General features: G+C 41.2%; 1 pseudogene; it reads right to left on the bottom strand.

Moving 5' to 3' along the window:
- Positions 1–458: 458 nt before the first annotated feature.
- LOC149238442 (protein DETOXIFICATION 16 pseudogene) lies at positions 459–26,142 on the bottom strand (annotated as a pseudogene).

Genomic DNA, 26,142 nt, shown 5'->3' on the forward strand with positions numbered 1-26,142 from the left:
ACACTTGCATTTATATCGGTCATCTTAAAACCCATGTGCCTTGAAGAAACGGCTACAACGCATTTCGCATAAGCCAGGTAATTACGATAGCTCCAAAACATTTTTGTTTCAGAGAGTAATATCAAGAAGGAGGCGCTGTGTATCTCAGTCTAAAAAAAATGTGATCCCCTGCAGTAATAAACACAACGCTGCCTCTCTGTAACACTGCCACAAACTTGCTAAGCACGCGCTTTGATAATGGTGGAGAAGTAATTTAAAAGTTCCACAAAGTAGTTCAACTCTTAATAGGGGTAATCTCTGTTCACAAGTGCATACCTTGGAGTATGAATGCGAAATTTTTGAAGGCGCTCACATTTAACCAAAACCTGATCAACTTCTTTTGGGTGCTCCCATATATCCTTTTCTGTGCAGCAGTGATAAATTTTTGATAAGATTTTCCTTTGGCTAGCGCAATGTTCTTAGCAACAGAACAGGTGCTCAAATGCCGAAGGTCCCCTGCCGCTAGCATGCAGTGCAAAGGCAAAAATGACAGCTATAGGCATGCCAACCACATAGTATGCCCCAAGATTTGCATAGGCACCCGACGTTTGCCATCCACATCCTCTAGCAATACCTGATAGAACACCTTGGATGGCATCCATAAATGTTGAGGGTACAAGCAGTGGCATCATGGTTGAAATGTATTCAACTACCTCTACTTCATTGCTATAAGCATAGCCCCATACATTTCTGACAGAGAATAAAATATGTCCTATCATAAGAGCCTCAATGACTGCCATACAAACCCCGACACACACTGATAACTGTGCAGTGCGTGAGCGTCCAGCTCCTAGTTCATTGGAAACTCGTGTACTTACAGCAGCACCCACGCCAAAGGGGATCATATATGCAACTGCATCAGTGCTAAGACAGATGGAGAGAACTGATATCTCAAGTTCAGGCTTAGGCAACAAACCGGAGAAGAGAACAAGCATTTCAAAAGACCAGTATTCCAAGCAACGCATTACTGCAGATAGAATAGTAAGCTTAAGAAAGTTTGTAATGTCATATAAAGCTTCCCTTGAGAAAGATGTCCATGTCTTCTTGCATGCAGGGGAAGATTTAACATAAATTGATAGAAGTGCCACATTTAGCCAATTGGAAATGCTATTTGCAAGCGCAGCCCCTTTATTACCTAATCCAACTTTGAACACCAATACCCAACAAACGGGAACATGAACTTTATCATAAATATTTTTCAAATCTTTCAATCCATTGTGGCGCCCTGCTTTGTGAAAGAAGTTATAGATTGTGAAAAGACAATCCCAAATATCAAACACTCTATGACTTATAAAATTTAATAGATTCTTTGTCTAGAGGATTCAACACAAAATCTCCTGCAATTCTCCCACATTAGTATGTACATCTTTCACAATCACCCATGAGCCAGAATCCAGAGATAACTCCCTTAATGTATTTGATGGCAATCCTACAATAGCTGCATCATCATAAGGTGTCTCCTTAAACATTCTGCCACTGCTCTCATCAACATTCCTGGAGGGAAGTAGAACTCTGTACAATAAGCATGCTAGGATTTGGACCTTCACTGAAAACTCAAACAAATCCCCAGTTTCGTAGCACGCTACGAAACCACTCAAACAGGTAGCGCTGCGAAACTGCTAAAAAGAATTTTGGCGCTGCGAAAATACCCTGACTTTAAGCCAAGCTAAAAATTTTTGACAACTGCATTTTCAGTGATAACACCAGCATTGCAAACTCCTGCCAATGAAGAAAGAGGTAAGAAGCGGGACCAGGGAGAGACTACACCTGCTAGTGGATCAACACAGCAACCAGAAGCCAAAAGACAAAGAGTTGATCCTCAAGTTGAGGAAGAAATTAGTGAAGAGGTGATAGAGAGTCCGAGGAGAGAGAGGGAAACAATCCAGTAGACACCTACTAGCTCATTCCAGCAAGAGCAAGAGAGGAGCATGGTATGGAGGTATCTTCCACAAGACAACAAAGCAAGCAACCGCCTGGCATTAAAGCAACTTTCATGGAAATCAAAGCTCAGAATGAACTGTTAAGAGTACAGCTATATGCTCAGTTTCTCAAGGCAACACCTTCTAAACAGCAAAGATTAATGGCATCCTATGACTTTAAAGAGGAGAAAATGATACTAAGTCATTTCAAGCTAAAGATTCCACAGCCACAGACAGCTGTAGACTATATAAAGACAAGCTTAGAGGTCCTCTCCAAGGACATACACCCGATGGACCAAATAGAGCTGCATAAGAAAACGGGTGAGATGGTCTATGCCACGCTAGCAGACAAGGCCACACTGGCTCATCAACTGAAGGAATCATTGAAAAACACAAACACTCAATTATATTTGGAAAGAATGTTCTCCTTGACCAAAGATAACAGAATAAAGACATTGGAGGAAATTATTGTGGATCTAGGGCATGATCCTAAGAAGGATGCCAAAGCCATCCAAGCCCTTATAAGGAAAAAAGAGGATGATTGTTGTGGGGAAAAATGCCTATGCAGGACGATCCTATCCACCTAAGGTGTGACAGTGCCTTAGCAACAAACGAGTACAGCTATACTGGTTTCTTCCTTTATAAAATGTGAAAGAAGAGAGATCAATAGACTTACTGGTGTCTTCCGTTTGTCCCTCGATCCAATCTCCCTTCTCTTTGGGTGTTCACAGCTACTTGCCTTCTTGCTTATCCAGCTACAACTTCCTGCAAGATCACAAGAGAACAGTTACTTGCGACAAGAGAATAGCTACTTGAGACAAGAGAAGAACACTACACAAAGACAGATGTTCACATTCATAACTAGTTTAGGATTAGAAATAAACCAAATACACTAATACATTCATACATCAAAATACATCAGCATATAGGAGAAACCAAGATAGCTTTATTGAAGAATAACAAGGTTCAGGAAGAGATACAACCCAGAGGGCTCCAATCCAGCATCTCCTTCCCAGCAAATGGAATTCCTATCTTCAGCCCCTTCAAAGCATTAAGCACCCAATGATTCCAGTCTCAAACCAACAACAATTCTTTGCAATAACAAAATTCCAGCCTCTAGATCTCATGGAGGAGAGATCCATATATAGATGTTTGGAGAGAGGATGAGTCAGCTTGAGATCTGACTAGCGTCCTCTCCCTCTGTCAGTTCTTGAGTCCACTTGGAGGTTCTTTCTTCCACTTGGAGATTTGGAACCTCTTACTCATCACCAGTCGAATTCCCTGAGGCATGTGTCATTTTGGAAGCTTCCTGGGTCTTGACACCTTGAGAAATGAGCTTGCCACTTGTCCACTCTCGTTCAGTGTAGGTAGCCTTTGTTCCAGTTGACATTCAACGCAGGTAGCCAGTGTTGGCTTTGACATTCAGCGCAAACAGCTAGTGTAGTCACTGAAATGATCCTGAATTGACTTGTTTTGAGCAGTTTCAGGTGGAGAACTTCTGTGAATTGCTGTGGTTTGTTAGCCTTGTTCCTCTAGGGGTAGGAACAACATGTTTAGGGACTTTGGATCCCTTAGATTATGGACATTTCATTCTCAATGCTGTAAGGCACAAAAATTTCTATAACAGTTGCCCCCTAAAGTATGAGGCTGTTTATCGGGCGAAATGCTTTATCAGGGGGATCCGAAGTTCATCCAATGCTAGGAGGAGACCTGTAATACAATACAATACAATTCATTATTTTTCATACTGCTTTCATGATCTAGCTGAGGCGGGCATTCCCATGCTCAGCTTTATAAATTCATTTTTCTGTACATAGCACAGACAATCGTCTGATGGTAGACTGATAATTTTGATGAAATTATCATCCTTTGAGTAGGATGATTATCCGCTGCAATGATGTACATGTCAATGTCTTTATCTTTCCTGAATATATATCGCAGCCTGGATGGATGAAACTAGATTCGGGGTCTTCAAACTCGTTCGATCTTCACTCTAAGTACAAGTCGATCCATGTGAGAATTATTCTGAAGTCGAACATGGAAAGACATCGCTTGATTACCGGTCAATGATGTAAACCGTTAACAAGCACGAGAGGAATCACCGATAATGATAATGACCCTCAAGGTAATGCAGTACAATTCATGTGGTGTGAATAAAGGACTTGGCGTCAAACACCACGCAAAATCTTTCGATCGAAGGTCATTGATGTATACCTGTCGCCGGAAGTGAGAAACTTGCCATTGTGGCATGCAAGCTTCAAAGTACTGAAGGGGGTGTTCCTAGATCAACTTCTTGGATAATGAGCTGATGTCGACAAGAAGCGATCCGTCAAAGGAGGGCCTTAATGAACCCCACATCAGTGACACGGAACGGAGCTAATGATTTTAATGGAGGTGAAAACGATCTGTGACATATGATTCAGGGTGGCGGTCATGAAAGGATGAAGGATAATGTATGGTAGTGGATGGGACACGGTTGACTCTTTCTGAACGACTTCTCTTGAACATATGGCGACACTGATACGATGGATCGGTAGCATTACCCCAAATATGGATGGTATGGCGAGACCATGGGTGTGACCGGTGAATGAAACAACCCAACCCGATTGTGGTACAGAGGAAAAGTGTCATGTTCAAGAGCGACTTGCTACCATCAAAGTTTTCTTTAGTTTCTCCCAATTTTTCCCCAGTCATTGCTGACCAGTACCTCTTTATTTTTGTCAAGCTTGAGGAGGATAACATATGCTTGTTCTATAACCTGCCCTTCGGGCAAGCCCATCGCTATGTTTTAACGAGCCTAGCGATAGTGAAACTCGTTCTCGTCTAAAGACAAGTTTGTCGCTATTTAATGATTTTAACGAGTCTAATGACAAGGATAACTCAGTCCTTTTCATTTTTAGAGAGTCTGAAAAGGTACATAAAGTTAACTCCAAAATTCCTTTTTCGTCATCTAATCCCTTAAGTCCGAAAACGTATAAAACAATACAGAAGGGATGAGTTTTCGATAGTTTTAACGAGCCGAACAAGACAAGCGCTCGATCTTTTTGTGCAATAATCCCTCAGGTCCAAAAAGATTAAAATCTAGAGGAGGGATAGCTCTTCCGGTCTCTTTAACGAGCTGGAAGGCCAAAACTCGTCAATCTTTTCCTATTTTACGAGTCAATTGAAAAGAGCTTAAAGAAGACTCGTCTTTTGAGGAACGAGTGATAAACAGGGTTAGCAGCTGATTCCAGGTACAGGTTGGAATTTTCCAATCACGGCAGCGTCACAAGGATGGCTAGGTGAAATCACTCTTCGCAGCTGTTCCTCAAAATGGGTAAACAATCATATGGAGGTGAACGATTGGCCAAATGAAAAGTGCAGGTGAGGGTGCAAACACGACCAAGGCTTTAATGGCTGATTATATTACATTCACAGTGGTTATTTACCGGGTAGGTTCATTTTTTATTTTAAAATGAGCTTAAACGCTGGTGGAAACACTTGCTCATTGCTTATGTTTATTTTTTAACGAGCATGAAGTCCGCGTTAAAACTGCTCGGATCTTGCGTTTATTTTTTAACGAGCATGAACTTTGTGCTAAAACTGCTCGAATACCCAGTCATATAATAAGAGTGTCTCATCAAGATTCTATTTTTTATGGAGCTTCATCTCACTAAGCTTTGCTCCGCATCCTTTCTTTATGCAAGTTAGGAAACGGCTAACCCAAAAAATAGATAAATAACCGCTCTTTGCTTGCACTCCAAAAGGTTTGCATGCCCCCAGGTATAAAACAGAGTTTCAAGGTTACCTCTACTTCTCTTCCGCCAAAACATTTGTTTTAACGAGAGAGGCTTACCTCTTTCAGGTTACCCAAAGATTGTCTCGTTAATCTTTCAAACAAAACACTTCCTCGGCAATGTCTACCGAAATAGACAAAGGTGAGTGACGATTCTTGTCAACTTACATAACTTTGACAAAAGAATCTTATTCTAGAATAACCCCTCTTCCTCTACGGACGGGGTACAGACTAGTCATATTCTCCCGCGGAAACCTACTCTATACCCGAAGTTTCCCTGCCGAAGCAGACCAGGACGCATGCCCCCTGGGTTCCAATCATATCCTCCCGGATTACTCGCGCTCATCAGGAGGACGGACTGTGGGTTGAGACACTTCTTGCATGAATAGACCATTTTGGGATGGTATATGACTATTTGCGATGCGTGATCCGGGAAATGACAGTTGGTCCACGAGCTTGACCACTCTTCCTTCATGCGGAAAACACATTACTCTAAAGAGTGAGGAGACTATAGCTCCCATGCAATACATAGAGTCTCGTCCAAGGAGTAGGTTATAATCCAAGGGTCCTTGAACGACCATCACGTTCATTTGAACGGTCTTCCCTTTCAATGTTATAGGCACATTGGGGAGGATCCCTAAAGGTCGACTGGTTCCTTTATCAAAACCTGATAGATTTCTCATTTCAGGTAAAAGCGCTGGCGAACCAAGCGCTTTCCAAGCAATAGAGGAAAGGATACTCACAGATGCCCCCTCATCAATGATAGTGCCAGCCATTACCATTCTGTATATTTGAACGATAATTCTGAATGGTATGCTTGCTGGCAACCGGGGTCTGCCTAGTTGGTTCCAGTCAAAGGACACAACCAGGTTGCTTGGTGGTGGGACCGAATAAACGGCCGGATATCGCTCTGACGAACTTCCTTCCTACGATAAAGGAATGGGGGCATTGCCCCCTTGTTCATCAGAGTCAGTGTTGATGAAGAGAATTTGGACGGTGTCGTCTTTATTCTCCTCTGTGATGGTATCATTCGAAGATAGAGCCTCTGAAGGCAAAACCGGGTCAACTGCCGTATCAACCTGTTGACTTTCGTCAGGCATGGATCCAGACGGTTTATCTTCAATGATAGGTGCTTCGGCTGACCATCTGGGCGGGTCAGCCGGGTTCTCAACTAGTGAAGGACTTGGCAGGAGTTTTTGATATCCAGGAGGAAGTTGCGCTCGTAAAATCAGGCGATCTTCCAGAACTCTTTTAGCTTCGTCTAAGAAGGGACAACGGTGGATGGCGTGATCGCCTTCACACAGTTTGCAGGGAAAACTGGATTTCCCTCTCTGTCCTGTGACTTCACTTTCACTAGTTGACGGTGAGCAGTCAACATGGCTATCAGAGGTTGATGCTACCGAATTGTGCAAATGGGGAGACCAGTCCCTTAGTATTCGAGGGATACAGGGACAATCTCTATGGAAGTGGTCTCCCTTGTATATGACACATGGAGATTTAGGCCTTGTCAGTGCTGTGTGTGGATTTTTGTCAGACGACACTTGTTTGCCCCCAGTCGCCTTTGGCTCCTTCTTCTTCTTCTCTTTCTTCTTCTTTTCCTTCTTCTCCTTAGGAACCTGGTTTTTTGTTTTACCAGTTCCGTCAAGCGAAGAAGAAGGAGGAGAGGAAGATGAAGTAGAAGGCTGGTGGGCAACTCTAGTCTGGTCTAACTGTTGACTCGACTGTTCAGGAATGGTGGTGTTCTGAACGACATTGGTTGAAAAGAGCCAAACTGGCAGGCCAATTGTCAGTCCTGGAAGCGACAATGTGGCCATGTGGGGCGCACCAACATCTCCCCAAGAGGAGAAGGGACTAGGATTTCCACCAAGGGGAATTCCTTGGTTGGTGTGCTCCATTTTTCAACCTAAAGATCAACGTAGGAATAAAGGGTGATTGTTCCGTTTAAAATAAATTTTAATGACGCTTTAGACACAACTTGCTTTTTCAGTTTTAAAGAGTCGAGAAAAAGCTAAAGACGACTCTAGTCTCCTTCGATGTTTTAACGAGCCCGAAGTGAAAAATGCTCGGATGGAATTTTTCTGTTATAGAGTCTGAAAAAGGCCAAAAGGAACTGCATTGGAGTTCTAGGTAGAGGGTGTGCCAAACTTTTCGCAAAACCGCAGAATACTTTTTAGGGTACGGGCGGTCGATCTTCCTGAATGCTGTGTTCAGTGCATTGCGATCAGTAGGGCGGCCGACACGACTTCCTAAGGATAAAGGTTTTATGCCTATAGGGGTCTCCCAATATATACGTGACGGTACGTGGGAGCACAATCCGTACTGGTGCTATCGTCCCTCAGGAGGAATCACCCACCTTCTACGAGATTGACAGTCACTAGGCTTAACGACGCCGGAACACGTCTCTAGCCTAGACCTCTATGTTGTGCGTTATGTTACAAAGCGTTGTTAAGTTCATTCAATTTATTTTAGGTTGATCTTTTTAAAGTTTGCCTTTCAAGGTTCACCACGAGATGTATGATACAAATTCCTAAATGCAGTCTAAAGATGATAAGCAAGCTTTATATCTTTTCAACTTTGAAAATCCTAGCTACTAAGGGAAAAGAAAGACACCATCTTTTCTCAAAGAGCAATCAGCACACTCTAATGCAATTTTCCTAAATCCAACATGCAAACTATCAAATGCAAATGCACAATGCAGGTGTTTGTTTTCCGCTTTCTTAGTATTGATGCCTACAAAGAAAGCTTTTTGTACAACTTTGAATATGCTTTTAAATGATCAATACAAACAAGTTTACTTTTCCGAAATCAGAGAAGATAGAAGAGATTACAACACTTAACGATTTTCGAAATAAAGACTTGTTTCGACACTTAAAAGAGACAAATTCAAACCAATAAGCAAAAGTAAATATATAATCAATCTGCAAACAGCCAATGAACTCTCTTCTAAGATCACAATCAACAGATCTAAATCAAGGGCTACATGATGACTATTTCAGTCATGCAAAGGAAAACTGTAAATGATGCCACAAACACATAAAAACACTCACAGTCTTTTTGTACAAAAGGAGGCAGAATGTAAGCAGAGAAAAGGGGTTATTAGACTGGTACATGTGCTGGTTACAGGCCACAAAAATCAGAGATAAAAACAAGGCAAAACAGAGTAGAGAACCCCAGCTGCACAAGAGCAAACTGGTTCAGCGCAACCTCAACACAGGGGTTTTGACATTCAGCGCAGGTAGCCTTCACGGGACCTGCGTTGAAATGCAGAATCCCTTCACTGGGTCTGCGCTGAAGGAGAAACTCTCGTTTCCCTCAGGTTCTGGGTCACAAATTGCTACTCAATCAACTGTTTCAGGCCAAATAAAAGCAACAAGCAAGGTGTAATCAAAGGGTTGCTTTGAAGGCTACTAAGATCTATCACAAGGATCATCAAATCATTTGTGAATCCATTGTTCAGATCATAGACAAGTCCAGCAATTGGATCAAAGCAGCAACTTTCTACTTTGCATCCGGGAAAGACGCAGTTCGATTGTTGCTATCAAGTCTATGAAAGAAATAATGATAGAAACACAAATAAAATGACTAAACAAATCTCCCCAGCGGAGTCGCCAATTTTTTGTGGGGAAAAATGCCTATGCAGGACGATCCTGTCCACCTAAGGTGTGACAGTGCCTTAGCAACAAACGAGTACAGCTATACTGGTTTCTTCCTTTATAAAATGTGAAAGAAGAGAGATCAATAGACTTACCGGTGTCTTCCGTTTGTCCCTCGATCCAATCTCCCTTCTCTTTGGGTGTTCACAGCTACTTGCCTTCTTGCTTATCCAGCTACAACTTCCTGCAAGATCACAAGAGAACAGCTACTTGCGACAAGAGAACAGCTACTTGAGACAAGAGAAGAACACTACACAAAGACAGATGTTCACATTCATAACTAGTTTAGGATTAGAAATAAACCAAATACACTAATACATTCATACATCAAAATACATCAGCATATAGGAGAAACCAAGATAGCTTTATTGAAGAATAACAAGGTTCAGGAAGAGATACAACCCAGAGGGCTCCAATCCAGCATCTCCTTCCCAGCAAATGGAATTCCTATCTTCAGCCCCTTCAAAGCATTAAGCACCCAATGATTCCAGTCTCAAACCAACAGCAATTCTTTGCAATAACAAAATTCCAGCCTCTAGATCTCATGGAGGAGAGATCCATATATAGATGTTTGGAGAGAGGATGAGTCAGCTTGAGATCTGACTAGTGTCCTCTCCCTCTGTCAGTTCTTGAGTCCACTTGGAGGTTCTTGCTTCCACTTGGAGATTTGGAACCTCTTACTCATCACCAGTCGAATTCCCTGAGGCAAGTGTCATTTTGGAAGCTTCCTGGGTCTTGACACCTTCAGAAATGAGCCTGCCACTTGTCCACTCTCGTTCAGCGTAGGTAGCCTTTGTTCCAGTTGAAATTCAATGCAGGTAGCCAGTGTTGGCTTTGACATTCAGCGCAAACAGCTAGTGTAGCCACTTAAATGATCCTGAATTGACTTGTTTTGAGCAGTTTCAGGTGGAGAACTTCTGTGAATTGCTGTGGTTTGTTAACCTTGTGCCTCTAGGGGTAGGAACAACATGTTTAGGGACTTTGGATCCCTTAGATTATGGACATTTCATCCTCAATGCTGTAAGGCACAAAAATGTCTATAACAATGATATTGCTGCACTCAAAAAACAATTGAGGCTGCCTTCAACAATGCACCCTCAAACTGCAGAACTTGTGCAAGAGAAAGATGGTGAGGATACCATGGATCTCCTAATGAGGATGAACCAAAGAATAATTCAGATGGAGGGAGAGTTGGAGAAAGCATTACAAGGCAAGCAGGGAGAGTCGACCTCCCAGCCACCTCAAACAACTCCAACTGTTACTACTGTTCCTCCTACACAAGCAGCAACGATCCCTTCGGTTATCCCAGCATCCATAATAGCTACATCAACCACAGACGCTACAGCAGCAACAACAATAGCACATGAATCTAGCATGAGCATGGAAGAAATGATGAAAGTTGTCAAAGAGCTTGAAGGTTAGGTAACAAAGGTGAAAGAGGCCAAAGAAAAGTTGGCCAAGCTGGAAGTAAGCTACGACAAATCCAAGATGATAGTAGATGAAAAAACAAGGGAAATAAAGGCTTTGAATGACAAAATAAAAGCCTTAGAGAAGGAGTTGACTTTGGACAAAACTCTGACTGAAATCAAGAAAATTTTGTGGGCCAAAATTGGCCAATCAATCACTAACCAATGGAAATCGATTCAAACCATACATGAACAGATAGAATTGATAGGCCTAGCTCAATTTGAGACTCAAAGGGCTAGAGCAGCATTAGGAGCCATGCCTGAGCAAGCAAACAGAACGATTCACTTCCTGAACACTCATACCAAAGAGGAGTTGCAGCATTAGACATCAACAGCAGGATAGATACTATTCTGACAGCAAAGAAGGTGTTGACCCTAAGAAGTTTCGTCCAAACTCTAGAAAGAAAGTGTCAGGAAATGCAGGCAGAAGTAGATGATTTCAAGTTAAAACTTGCAGCATTGCAGAGCAGAGGATTGCCCAGCCTATTAACCAGCGCTGGAAGACTGCTGACCAGTGAGTAGTATACTACCAGGATGAATAACTATGTTTCAAATCAAATTACAACATCCTCAAGTACCTCAGAGGAAACAGGGCCTCCCTCTGGACAGTCTCTGTATGACAAATTAGAAAACCTGTTTTACATTGAACATGAAATAAATCATCTTTTTGAGGTTCCACCAAATTTTTACAGATATACTGAAGCAGATGAGACATTAATAAAGATACAGAGGCATCAATTGCCTACAGAAGATTGGTCGCAGTCAATGTTGGAGATTCTGCCAAGGTAACTTTGTCTCTGTTTTTCCTTTTGGTCACCTACGGGTCCACAACTCCACACATACGGGTCAGCTGCCAAAGTGTCAAGATGGTAGAAAAAGAAAGTCAAATATGATGGCAGCTCATTAAAGCAAAGCAATCACAGGTGGCAAGAGACAGCATATCAGCAACGCAAACCAAGGCTACAGCCACCAGCCGAAAAAGAAGCCGGAAAGTCAACAAAAGCCAGACACCTAAGGTGGCCAAGTACAACATATTTACTCACTCGGCTTGCACTGGCTTCCACATCAGTTATTGCTATTCAGCAAAGTAGATGGATAAATTTATGACTAGATATTTTCCTACGGGATATTTTTGTAACAAATTCTCTTATATATAGACCAAACTCATATGTTTTGTGGGTTGGTGATTTTCTCTCTAAGCTACGCTGTAATTTCTGAGACTCTCTAATACAAATGGCTGTTGAAGTTCATGGTTTCTATGCTGTTTGAATCTGCAAATGAGGTTTTGGGACCTGCTACAGGATTCCTGTGTCATTCGATGGAACAATAAGTTATTCTAAACTTCGTTTTATGTTTTCTGTGTTTGCAATTTCCATATATGTTTCATAATCTTGGTAACAGAGAAGGAAGAATAGCCTGGGATTTGTTTAAATGCACCCTGTGTTCAATCTCTGCTATTAATTGTGTTTTCCTCAGGATTGGTTATGAATATGAATTCTTAACTGCTCATGTTTGCACTAATTCCTTCATTTTGAATACTGTTTAGGAATTCTTAATTGCTCCTGGATAATATTCATACACTTTCCCTCTGCCAGCATAATGAGAAACTCTTGATTGCTTTTCATTCCCTGACTTCATTCCATCAATTTCCAGATTTGAAAATTGTTCCTAGACTGCCTATCTGGCTCTGTAGCATTCCCATTTACCCAAGAAACACTTTCAGCAGTACACCCTCACTGACTCCATTGCCCAATGGTATGTTCCGGACTTTTCATCACAGCTCTGCCTGAAATCACCATCCAACAACTTAAAACAAACTCTGTACATTATAACACGCCTAAAACACTTCAAAACAAACCTAAATTATAAAGAGAGAGCCCTCTCTGGTTGCAGGTAGGCTAGGACCTGCAGCTAAAAGATTGGTTAGTGGTTACCTCGGCCGTATTCCCTTCAAGAGGCAGGGAACAACCTGAGTGATAACATCATTGGCGACTCCACTGGGGAATGAATGACTAATTGTAACTGTTGTCTATTTTCTAAAGCTACAGATGGAGCCTGAAGGTAGCTAGGTAGCCTCCGAAACTGTTCTTGTTGTGCATTTACAGGAGTAAGTAAAAGTTGCTTCAGTCAATCTCCAGTATAGTTTTAGGCTATAAATAGCTATTCCAAAGATTTGATCAGTTTCCCTGTTTCAACATATTCAAAGGAAAGCCCAAAGCCTCCTATATTTCAAAGAAATCCTTGCAAAATATTGTGAAGAAACTCTAATCTTAAAACATTTCCAGAAAATACCAAAAACAAGTTAGAAGCTGGCTCCAAAAAAGAAAACTCATTACACTAGGTCAAATCCTGACCCAGATCCTCCGACTGTTTTTGAAAATCCCAATTTAATTGCTAAGACCCTTAGGAAACAAGAAGAACAAGAAAAATCCGTTGATTCAAACCTTGAAACAGTTCAGCAGAACTATATCCCAACTCCTGCTAAAGCTTCAGTTTGCCTTCATATTACTGCTGCTTCTCCTAGTTCTTCATCCACCACCCACAGTACCTTCTCTACACCTCCATCTACTGCACACATTACTACCACTATCCCTACTGTTTCAACTGTCCCATTTCTTCCAGTTGCCCCATTTATCCTTGTAAATATGGCAAACCGTTATGCTCCTTTACAGTTACCTAGAAATCCAGGGGCTATGCCTCAGGATTATCAAAGTAAAATCACATATTTTGATGGTACTGGCTCCTATACAGCCCAGCAACACACTAAGAAAATGCAAGATTATTTCGAAAATTATGAAATTGATGATGATGATGTAAGAATGAAGATTTTTGTCCAAAGTCTAACTGGTGATGTAAGGACTTGGTTTAGAGCACTTGCTCCAAATTCTATAGCTAATCCAGATGCCCTCTACCAATCCTTTCTAAACAGATGGGAAAAGAAGAAAGACCCTTTGCACATTTTAACAGAATATGACAATTTGAAAAGAGGCCCACAAGAAGCCGTCCAAGACTATTGTGCTAGGTTCAACAATGTGTATAACGCTATTCCTCAAAACCTTAGACCTCCACCTGATTTAGCTTTGATCAAATTTCCTGATGGATTTGACCCTGATATGGCATATCAGTTGAGGGAAAGAGCCCCTCCAAGCTTAGCAGACATGCAGAATATAGCTGTTAGTGTGGAGGAAAACTTGATTGCTAAACAAAATCGGGCAAGAGCTAAAAGAAGAACAACTTTCAAGGAAGAGCCTTCAGCATTTGAACAAAAACTTGATGCAATCATCAAAGGTATGGACAGACTTGGGGATAGGGTGGAAACTATTGAAAGAAAATCATCATGGGAAGGTCAACCAAGTAACACTGCTAGAAACCCAAACTTTAGAAAAAATCAAAATCCAAATGCTGGAAGGGCTGGTCTTGACCAAAATATCAGACCTCCATTTCAAGAGAACTATGCCGAGGCCTCAACATCCAGTGAGCCAATAAAGGATACCCAAATCAACCTAATGGGATTGAACAGTGAGCAACAAATTTTTCTAACAAAAGATGACCAAGAGGCTCATAATATCAATCAATTTCAAACCAAGTCCGGAGAATCATTTGATTTCAGGGAAGGCTATGATGCAGCAGTTTATGAGGTTGATAAACAGTACAAACTAAGAAGCAGAACCAGAGATGTGCCTGAATCTACCAAGCCAAAGGATACCAAACAGCCAAAGAAGACAAAGGATAATGATGTCTTGATAGAACCCTCTAGTAAAACAGACCCAAAGGAAGTCACCGTGGAAGATGTATCAGACTCACAGTCTTCAAAGAATCAACCGTATACATCTCATTCTTCACAGGAAAGTCCAAACTATTCTTTTGAAAATAATTCCAAAACAGATGTACCTCAAAACAGCACTCATAATCAAGAAGAGATCACTGAAAATTCAGCTGAAAAGGAAAAGTCTGTTGTCCATAATGCAAAAATGCAGATAGAAAAACCATTCAACTTAGAAACAGAAATAGGTAAGCTGACAATAACTATTACTCTCTCTGAATTAGCCAAACATGAAGTATACAGACGAAAAATCAATAGGTCATTACAAATACCAGAGAATAGGGATGCAGTCAATATTCTTGATGATCAACCAGAATTGATTTTTGGTCCTGAAGTCAATGGCAAAACAGTAGATGGAGGGGTTCCTCCATTTTATGTGAGCCTAAAAATTCACGACAAAGTGCTGCATAATGCTATGTTTGATTCCAGAGCTTCCCACAACCTAATGCCAAAATCTGTTATGGAGAGACTAGACCTAGACATCACAAGGCCTTACAAAGACTTATTCTCATTTGATTCTAGCCAGGTCAGGTGTCTAGGCCTAATCAAAGACCTTTGTGTGTCTTTAGTCCAATACCCAGCTAAGACAATCTTGATGGATGTGGTGGTAGCTGACATTCCACCTAAGTATGGTATGCTTTTGTCCAGATCTTGGGGCGCAAAACTCCAAGGATCTTTACAGCTAGAAATGTCCTATGCCACTATTTCGGTCTTTGGACAGCCAAAGAGATTATATCGGGAAACATTAATGAAATATGTGGTTAGTAGTCAGGAAAAACCCCAAAACTTCCCCATCTATTCCATGCATTCCGATATGGATTCATTCATCTTATACAATGCTGACATGTGTCACAAAACTGATGTCAAATTACTAGAAGCAGCACAAACAGAAAGTATGAATGAACAATCTACTGCTCAAGATCAGAAAACTGTTGATATGATTGATGTAACAAAGCGAAATGATATATCATTTGACATACAAGAGCCAAATCTTCCCACTAAACAAACTCCTAAAACTCTTAAGGTTAGTCATAATCAAGAAATTTTATGGTATTTAGAGTTTGATGGGTCAGTAAACAAGTTAGGAGCAGGGGCAGGGGTTTGGATACACAACATGCAAAATGACCATGCTGAAGGTCATGCATACAGGTTAAATTTCCAATGCACAAATAATATGGCCGAGTATGAAGCCCTGTTGTTAGGTCTCAAACTGATTAGAGGTCTAGGGGCAACCAAGGTTTCAATTCTAGGGGATTCTGATTTGATTATACAACAAATGAAGGGAAATTTTGTTACAAATGATCTCAGATTGAGGGCTTACCGAGGGGCAGCCATTGAAATACTTAACACCTTCTCACAATCTCAACTCACCAAAATTCCTAGAAATCTCAATTTACATGCACATAGTTTGGCAACTTTTGCCAGCACTTGCAAGCTACCATTTGAACCCAATCACCATTTCACTGCTGAAATCAAACATAGACCTGTTGTCCCAGATAATGTCAAAAATTGGCAGGTCTTTGAAAATGATACACAGATATATAATTTTCTGACTTTGAAGGAAGAATTCTTAGGTATAAACATTGACACAAACACCGTGGATGATCAACAACAAGTAGACAAAATTGAACAAAGTATATCAGCTGAAACCGCAAATCTAATTTTGCACCCAACAACTTTTGATGACAAGAATTTACAAGAGCTAAAGCAAACAGATTTTGATGAAATAGCTGAGGCAGAAGCTGAAGTAATTGAACTGAAGGATAATTTTCTGCCCATGGGCTTAACTCCTTTGGAGGATTTATTCGATTCAAATGATATTTCGAGGAAGCCAAAAATGCAACCCCTCAATGCAGAAATTGAGGACTGCAACATTGGAACCACAGAAAATCCCAAAATGGTAGAACTCTCCAAAGCATTACCTGCTGATCAGAAACTGAAATACATTGACTTGTTTAAGGAATTCCAAGATGTGTTTGCCGGGAGTTATGAGGATCTCAAATTCTATGACACTTCGGTCATCCAACACACTATAACTTTGAAAGAGAATCAAAAACCTTTTAAACAAAAGCTTAGAAGGGTGAATCCTATCCTTCTTCCCATGATTGAAAAGGAAGTTAAACGAATGTATGAAGTTGGGATCATTGCACCTATCAGATTTTCAGAATGGATTTCAAATCTAGTGCCTACTAGGAAGAAAACGGGAGAGATAAGACTGTGTATTGACTTGAGAAATTTGAACAAAGTCTCCCTTAAAGACCACTACCCCTTACCAAAAATGGATCATATCCTACAAAGGGTAGTGGGAGCCTCTAGGATTTCATTGTTAGATGGATTCTCAGGGTTCAATTAGATTTTAGTTCACCCGGATGATCAAGACAAAACTGCCTTTACAACACCGTGGGGAACATTCAAATATGTCAAAATGCCTTTTGGACTCAAAAATGCAGGGGCCACATTTTAGAGAGCAATGGACATAGCCCTTGCCAAGGAGATCCATTACTTTTTAGTCATATACCTTGATGATCTCACTGCTTTTTCAAAATCAGACCAAGAACATTTAGAACATCTCAGACAAGTGTTCATAATTTGCAGAAAATATGGCATATCATTGAATCCAAAGAAATCACTGTTTGGCCTAGAAGAAGGCAAACTCCTAGGTCACATAATTTCAAAAGATGGCATTAGGATCGACCCAGACAGAATTCAAGCTATCCTCCAAGTGCCTCATCCAAGAAACATCAAAGAACTGCAAGCTTTTTTAGGAAAGATCAATTTCCTAAGAAGGTTCATTCCCAATTTAGCTGAGCTAATTACACTATTGAATAATATGCTCAAGAAAGATTCTAAAGTCAAATGGACAATGGAAGCTAAACAAGCCTTTGAAGACATCAAAAGAGCTTTGACAAAAACACCAGTCCTCACAAGTCCCAGGTTTGATAGAGATTTCATCATTTTTTCTTTTGCATCTGAGCATACTATTGCAGTTATCCTGTTACAAAAAGATGACCAAGGGTGTGAGAAGCCCATTGCTTTCTTCAGCAAAGCCCTTAGAGATGCTCCTTTAAAATATCAGATCATGGAAAAACAAGCTTATGCCCTCGTAAAAGCCATCAAGGATTTCAGAGTTTATATCTTATACTCTCATGTGATAGCCTATGTTCCAAATGTTGTGGTTAAGGATATTTTAACTCAAGAAGGAATTGAAGGTAAAAGGGGCAAATGGATAGCCAATATTTTAGAATATGACATTGAAATCAAGCCTACAAAACTCATAAAAGGACAAGGGCTAGCCAAATTAATGACTGAAACCAACTTCCAAGCCCTTGATATCAATCAACTGGACAACGAACAGGAGATGGCGACTCCACAGATCAATCAAGCCTTTTTACAATCACCTTGGTATGCTAACATATGTTTTGTATTGATAAACCTGCAAGCTCCTCCAGGGTTGTCGAGGACTAAAAACAGATTCTTGAAAATGAAGGCATCAATGTCTTGTATTATAGATAATGTGTTGTTTTGGAAAAATCATGAAGGTATTTTGCTTAATTTCCTAACATTGGATGAAACTGACAATGCACTCAAGGAATTTCATGCAGGGGACTGTGGAGGGAACTTGTATTGGAAGTCAACAGCTGATAAGATTCTAAGAGCTGGTTTTTATTGGCCTTCCTTGTTTGCTGATGTGAGAAAATTTGTAATGTCTTGCCACAAATGCCAAATCTTTGAAGGCAAGAGAAAGTTGTTACCTTTACCCGTCATGCCTATTTCAACTGAAAGGCCATTTCAACAATGGGGTTTAGACTTCATTGGTGAAATCCACCCTTCATCCTCTAGCCAACACAAGTGGATTTTGACTGCTACAGACTATTTTACCAAATGGATAGAAGCCATCCCTTGTAGGCAAGCCAATGACTCAGTCATCATGCAATTTTTAGAAACCCACCTCTTGTCTAGATTTGGCTGTCCAGAAAAAATTATTACAGACAATGCTATTGCTTTCAAATCCAAAAGAATGATCAACTTTTGCCACAAATACCACATTACGTTAGGCCATTCCACAACCTACTATCCTCAAGGTAATGGCTTAGCTGAGTCATCCAATAAAAGCCTCATCAACATCATCAAAAGGGTATTGGAGGAGAATAAAAATAATTGGCATAAAAAACTTGTCAATGCACTATGGGTAGACAGATTGACCACCAAAAGATCTATTGGTACAAGTCCATATGAGTTGGTTTATGGAATGGAGGCAAGATTCCATTCATCTTTGGGAATCCATGTGATTAAAATGCTACAAGAAATACAAGCAGAGCCTAATGATATTCAGAGAAGGATCAATCAAACTATTCACTTGCAGCAGACAAGAGAGGAAGTATATAAGAGAACCCAGGTTTTACAAGATAAACTCAAAAAGATATTTGACAAAAGAACCAAAGCTGAACATTTTTTCATAGGAAACAAAGTGCTGAGATGGGATTCTAGGAGGGAAGATAAATGGAACCATGGGAAGTTTGATTTTCTTTGGAAAGGACCATTTACTATTCATGCTGTTCAAGGTAATAACACTTATTTTCTGAACAGTTTGGATGGCAAAGATACTGAGGAAGGTCTATTCAATGGACGAATGCTCAAGCACTATTTTGACTCCCTTTGATGACCGTAACACAACTGTATATTGTACATAAATATTTGTATTTCCAACAGTTTTCATTTACAGCAATTAGATAAGGAAAAAGATGCAACAGATTTTGACGAAAAGTCAAGGAATTACACCACTTTTGGTGTATATTTTGAAATTACAACAGAGGATCAAGAGGAATGCTTGAGGAGCATAAAGATGATAATAAGCACTCAGAAAAACCAGCAAAGACAGAGCTGTAATTTTGCACAGATCAGCTCATAAGCACTGCATACAGGCTATCAAGGTTCAGATCATTGGTTCCTAGGAGAAGGAAGTTTTGAAATTACAACATCCATCTAAGAATAAGGCCATCTGACCTGTTTTTCTTGGATTTTCACCAGGAAAAGCCATCCTCAAGTGGAGCCACTGTTAGGTTCCTATACCAATAGGTTTCATTTTTCATGATTGACTATGGAAGTGCCAAATATGTTCATCCTTGCATGCTGCAATGGTTCCATATTTTGTAGACAAAAGAAGAAAATTAAAAAATGTAAAGAGGGTATGCCCTAAAAGAAAAATCAAAGGGCAAAAAGAGTAAAATGGTCAACAAAAAGAAAAGAAAATGAACCCCAAACCAAAAGACCAGGAAAGTGGCCAGTCAAATGCCATTGTTATCTTATTTACAAGTTCACAATGTGCAGATACTGCTGCTTATCACACTTAATGGATGGCCCAACAGTTCAATCTGGACCATTCCATATTTAAATTTGTTGTTGTAGAATAGAGAATGAATATCTGTCCAAACAGTTCAAGCTTGGCAGATGAGTAGACAGGTAGAGAAATTAAGGAGCCCAACTGCTTAATCTGGGCCCTTGGAAGAAATAAGGGTAGATTTAGATAGGAGGGCAGTCAAAAGAAAAGAGGACAATCAGGGTTTGCTAGTCTAAGTGCACCCAATCAAAAGGAAGAAAAAATGCTAGGTGTATTAGGCTGGGCAGGTAGTTTGAGGTTGCAGAAGCAAGGTTGTGATCACTTTTTCTTATCAAGAAGGACTCATCTCATCAATGATAGAAATATCAAGGCAGTTGTTTGATGGCATAACAATGGAAGCATGACTAATTTCCCCTTCATTCCCCATAAATCTTTTACTAACATCCCCTCAAGGAGCTTGGGATCTGCCCAAGGGTCCTGTTTCACTTCATTTCATGATAAATGTTGAGTTGAATCTTTAACTCCATTTAGTGGAGAGAAGCCACATTTCTTGTGTAAAATTCATTCCAAACTCCTTTCATCTTCCTATGTCTAACTTTTCACTCCACCTACCTAGCATTTACCCATACAATTTCAGTTCGTAAGGTCATATTAACCTCTAATTCTACTATATAGCTCCCATAATCATTTCCCTATCCCTATAGTACAAAAAACTATATTAAAAACCCCAAAAAAGAAGTGTAAATATCCCCACCCCTTGGCACTATAGCCATATAACCTAAAGTTCGGGGAAATGCTAAGTTCATTTGGGGCTTGTATTAACCCCTCCGCATCCATTTGCCTAGGATTAATCTAACACTTGGTTAGGTTAATAACTATGTTACCCCCCCCTCCTAAACCATTCTATAACCCCGCGCACATATCTTTGTTTGGGATTGGTTTAATATATGGTTGAACCAATAACCATTCCCACGCTGTATATACCATATAAACCCGTATAACCAAAGTTTTTACCCCCCGCCATATTAATAAATATTATAATGTTTCGCGGGTCCCGCGCCTGAAGTTGCTCGCAGCTTACAACCTCCCGACCGCCATCCGATTCACAGCTCTTAATCCAACAGTGGGCGGCAATATCGGGCACCCCGATCTGCCGTAGATTAGCGTCCGGGGGATGGGCGGTATTGCTGCCGTACCCCCGCCACGCATCAATCTCCTAGCGTGATCGGAGGCCCTCTCTGCAAAACCGCCCCGGGCCATAAGCGGTGCGGGGAAAACCGGAAACCGCCCGCCACCTGCCCCCTGACGTCAGCTCCCACGTCACTAATGACGTCACGTCTGTGTCTGCCCATCGTTGCCTTGTACCGTTGCCACATCACCCGCTCACGTCACCACCTCGCCAACGTGTCATCCGCCACGTCACCATACACGTTGACTGCCACGTCATCTTCCGTACCCACTACGTGCCAAATTACGTCATGCTGACGTCATCCCCAAAAAGCGCCAAAAGTGCCAAATTGTCCCAAATTCGATAAAAAGTTGCAAAAACGACCATTTTGTTTGTTTTTTATTACTGCTCCCGCGGACAACGTGCATGCAATTTTATGACAACATTGCCACCACCACTCGAGATTGCTCAACCAAGCGAGTTCCACCTACAAATCCGGCCCCTTAGCTCGCCATTGAACATGCTAATTGCCCTCCGCACCATAAAAAATAGGTATTTACCCGCAGCTGACCTATGAACCCTATTTTTTAGAGATTTCACATTTAAAGTTGGTTGAATGCCTGCAAATTCTCTGCAAATTCAAATCGAGCACCTGAAATTCCCCCTGTTAACTCACTTGTTGACCCCCTGTTCAAGACCAACCCTGCAAATTTGCCCTCCCCTGCAAATTCACTATAAAAACGCATTTTGAGGCCGTTTCGCTGGCAAAGTCTACAAATTGTCCAAGCATTTAATTCCTTTGTCAAAACCCTCTGTAAAATCTCACTCTTTGGCTAGAAATCAATCCCATTCCCTCTACAGTTTACCCACAGAGCCTATCAATCCAGTGAAATCATTTAAAAGCCTCTCTAAATTCTGCAAATTTGCCTTTTTATCATAAACTACACATAGTGAAGGCCAGTTCTATATCTAAGTTTATTCTACAGCTTCCTCACAAAGTTTCTGAGGCAATTCTCACTGTTCAGTTGTTTCACCAATCCAAATTTCAAATTACAGACACAGAGCATACAACATGGCCACTCCAGCAGCATTGAACATTGCTCCTCTAAATGCACCTCACAAGGAACTTGAAGCATTACCCCTAGCTGATAGGGACCACCTTATTCAAGATTTGGTTGGAGAAAGAAACCAATTGCAGACCTTCTGTCAGCTGAGAAATAGTTTTTTGAACAATTGTGATATGTATGGGATATGGGAATCTAACCTGCCCATTTACTTCCTCCCTTCTGTCAACATTTTCCCTGAGATAATTCATCTCTGTGCTGAAAACTATGAGCCAAATCAAAGAGCAGTCAAGTCTCCATCTGGGAGCATTCTTTTCCAAATAACTCCTGATTCAATCAACCAAATGCTTAACTTCAAGAAAACTCAGCTTCTGATGCCTCTTTCAATGAAATACCTGCTTGATGAAGGTCCCAAACTCTCCACCTCAGAGATAGCCAGAGTTGCCAAAATATTCATGAGAGCAGATCGCCAGCCTACAGAGCCACCTCCTTTTCTCTATGTCAATTTCAATGAAGTAGGGAAACTACTGGTAGACATGATATCCTATGTTCTAGGTTTCAAAACAAGTGAGCACATTGATGAAACCATTATGGTCCTATTGTCTGCATATAGCCCAGGACAACCTCCTGCTGTCAAGTACAACTATGCTAAATTTATCTCCAACAAGATACATGACCAACTACTGAAACTGGATAGGGAGGGAGTCTTCAAATACTCATCATACATTTATCATTTGTTCATGTATTATCAGCCAGACTGCTTCCAGTGCCCCATCAAAAGATTGGACTCTAAAGGGGAAAAGAGGTCTGTAATTTTCTGGACCTCGGTCTTTCATGAAGTCCAGAACTCCCCCTACTCTTACTGTGAGTTTATTGACCTGTTTGTCTATCTAGTCTCTTGTCTTCTAAAGAGAACTCCTCCTGCTAGACTATCCTATGACATGCAGAAAATATTGCAGCTTTCAAAGAACTACAAAATAGGTGACTGGTACTTTTACCAGAATCACACTGTCATTAGGATCTATGGCTGTGAGCTCTGTCCCTACAGGCTCCCAAGATATGTGCCAATGAGACTCTTTGCCTTGGAGTATTACAGGAAACTCATCAATTCAGACTTAACTCATTTTCATAGTGCCAAGAAGAAGGCTCGCCTGAAATTCAGAGACCAACTAGGCCCCTTTGTCATGAACAAGAAAGAAGGTTGGCAAGATGCTGATCAAATATTGGGGCAGAAACTCAAGTTAAAGAGGAGTTTCTGGTGGGTTACTTATGACACAGATGGCTTTATCAGTGCCAGAAAAGTAAAATATAGGCTGACAACTTAGGAACATTGTAAAATCCCATAGATTGAACAATTTGCCAACCAAGATGAGTGGGTGGCAGGGACACTAGTTGAGGAATTCACCCAAGAAGAAATTATGGAGCAAAATGTCAAAGATTTAGAAAAAACCTTTGATTTGGATTCTTTTGACCAGGTAACATTCAAACTGCCACAACAAGTCGGAGAAGGCACATCTACTGCTGCAGCTTCACAAGTTGCCCAAGAAAGATCTACACCAGCAACAGGTACAGCTAAAGGCAGGGAGCCAATGGATGCAGGGCAGGAGACAGTGACAGAGCAGCCTGCTACCTCAAAGGAGTAGAATCAAGGGCAAGCCCCTCCACAGCAGACTGAGCCCTCATAGATTCCAGCATTGCAAACTCCTGCCAATGAAGAAAGAGGAAAGAAGCGGGACCGGGGAAAGACTACACCTGCTAGTTGATCAACACAGTGACCGGAAGCCAAGAGACAAAGAGTTGATCCTCAAGTTGAGGAAGAAATTAGTTAAGAAGTGATAGAGAGTCCGAGGAGAGAGAGGGAAACAGGCCAGCAGACACCTACTAGCTCATTCCAGCAAGAGCAAGAGAGGCAGCATGGTATGGAGGTGTCTTCCTCAAGACAGCAAAGCAAGCAACCGCCTGGCATTAAAGCAACTTTCATGGAAATCAAAGCTCAAAATGAACTGTTAAGAGTACAGCTATATGATTAGTTTCTCAAGGAAACACCTTCCAAACAGCAAAGATTAATGGCAGCCTATGACTTTAAAGAGGAGAAAATGATACTAAGTCATTTCAAGCCGAAGATCCCACAACCCCAGACAGCTGCAGACTATATAAAGACAAGCTTAGAGGTCCTCTCCAAGGACATACACCCGATGGACCAAATAGAGCTGCATAAGCAAACGGGTGAGATGGTCTATGCCACTCTAGCAGACAAGGCCACACTGGCTCATCAACTGAAGGAATCATTGAAAAACACAAACACTCAATTAGATTTGGAAAGAATGTCCTCCTCGGCCAAAGATAACAGAATAAAGACATTGGAGGAAATTATTGTGGATCTAGGGCATGATCCTAAGAAGGATGCCAAAGCCATCCAAGCCCTCATAAGGAAAAAAGAGGATGATATTGCTGCACTCAAAAAACAATTGAGGCTGCCTTCAACAATGCACCCTCAAACTGCAGAACTTGTGCAAGAGAAAGAAGGTGAGGATACCATGGATTTGCTAATGAGGATGAACCAAAGAATAATTCAGATGGAGGGAGAGTTGGAGAAAGCATTACAAGGCAAGCAGGGAGAGTTGACCTCCCAGCCACCTCAAACAACTCCAACTGTTACTACTGTTCCTCCTACACAAGCAACAACGATCCCTCCGGTTATCCCAGCATCCACAACAGCTACATCAACCACGAACGCTACAGCAGCAACAACAACAGCACCTGAATCTAGCATACACATGGAAGAAATGATGAAAGCTGTCAAAGAGCTTGAAGGTCAGGTAACAGAGGTGAAATAGGCCAAAGAAAAGTTGGCCAAGCTGGAAGTAAGCTACGACAAATCCAAGATGACAGTAGCTGAAAAAACAAGGGAAATAAAGGCTTTGAATGACAAAATAAAAGCCTTAGAGAAGGAGCTGACTTTGGACAAAACTCTGACTGAAATCAAGAAGATTTTGTGGGCCAAAATTGGCCAATCAATCACTGACCAATGGAAATCGATTCAAACCATACATGAACAGGTAGAATTGATAGGCCTAGCTCAATTTGAGACTCAAAGGGCTAGAGCAGCATTAGGAACCATGCCTGAGCAAGCAAATAAAATGATTCATTTCCTGAACACTCATACCAAAGAGGAGTTGGCAGCATTAGACATCAGTAGCAGGACAGATACTATTCTGACAGCAAAAAAGGTGCTGACCCTAAGAAGTTTTGTCCAAACTCTAGAAAGAAAGTGTCAGGAAATGCAGGCAGAAGTAGATGATTTCAAGTTAAAACTTGCAGCATTGCAGAGCAGAGGATTGCCCAGCCTATTAACCAGCGCTGGAAGACTGCTGACCCGTGAGCAGTATACTACCAGGATGAATAACTATGTTTCAAATCAAATTACAGCATCCTCAAGTACCTCAGAGGAAACAGGGCCTCCCTCTGGACAGACTCTGTATGACAAATTAGAAAACCTGTTTTACATTGAACATGAAATAAATCATCTTTTTGAGGTTCCACCAAATTTTTACAGATATACTGAAGCAGATGAGACATTAATAAAGATACAAAGGCATCAATTGCCTACAGAAGATTGGTGGCAGTCAATGCTGGAGATTCTGCCAAGGTAACTTTGTCTCTGTTTTTCCTTTTGGTCAGCTACGGGTCCGCAGCTCCACACATACGGGTCACCTGCCAAAGTGTCAAGGTGGTGGAAGGAGAAAGTCAAATAGGATGGCAGCTCATCAAAGCAAAGCAATCACAGGTGGCAAGAGACAGCATATCAGCAACGCAAACCAAAGCTACAGCCACCAGTCGAAAAAGAAGCCGGAAAGTCAACAAAAGCCAGACACCTAAGGCGGCCAAGTACAGCAT

Source organism: Pinus tabuliformis, chromosome 8 (genome assembly GCF_031772625.1).
Source record: "Pinus tabuliformis cultivar Carrire ecotype Pingquan chromosome 8, CPIR1, whole genome shotgun sequence".
Lineage (NCBI taxonomy): Eukaryota > Viridiplantae > Streptophyta > Pinopsida > Pinales > Pinaceae > Pinus > Pinus tabuliformis.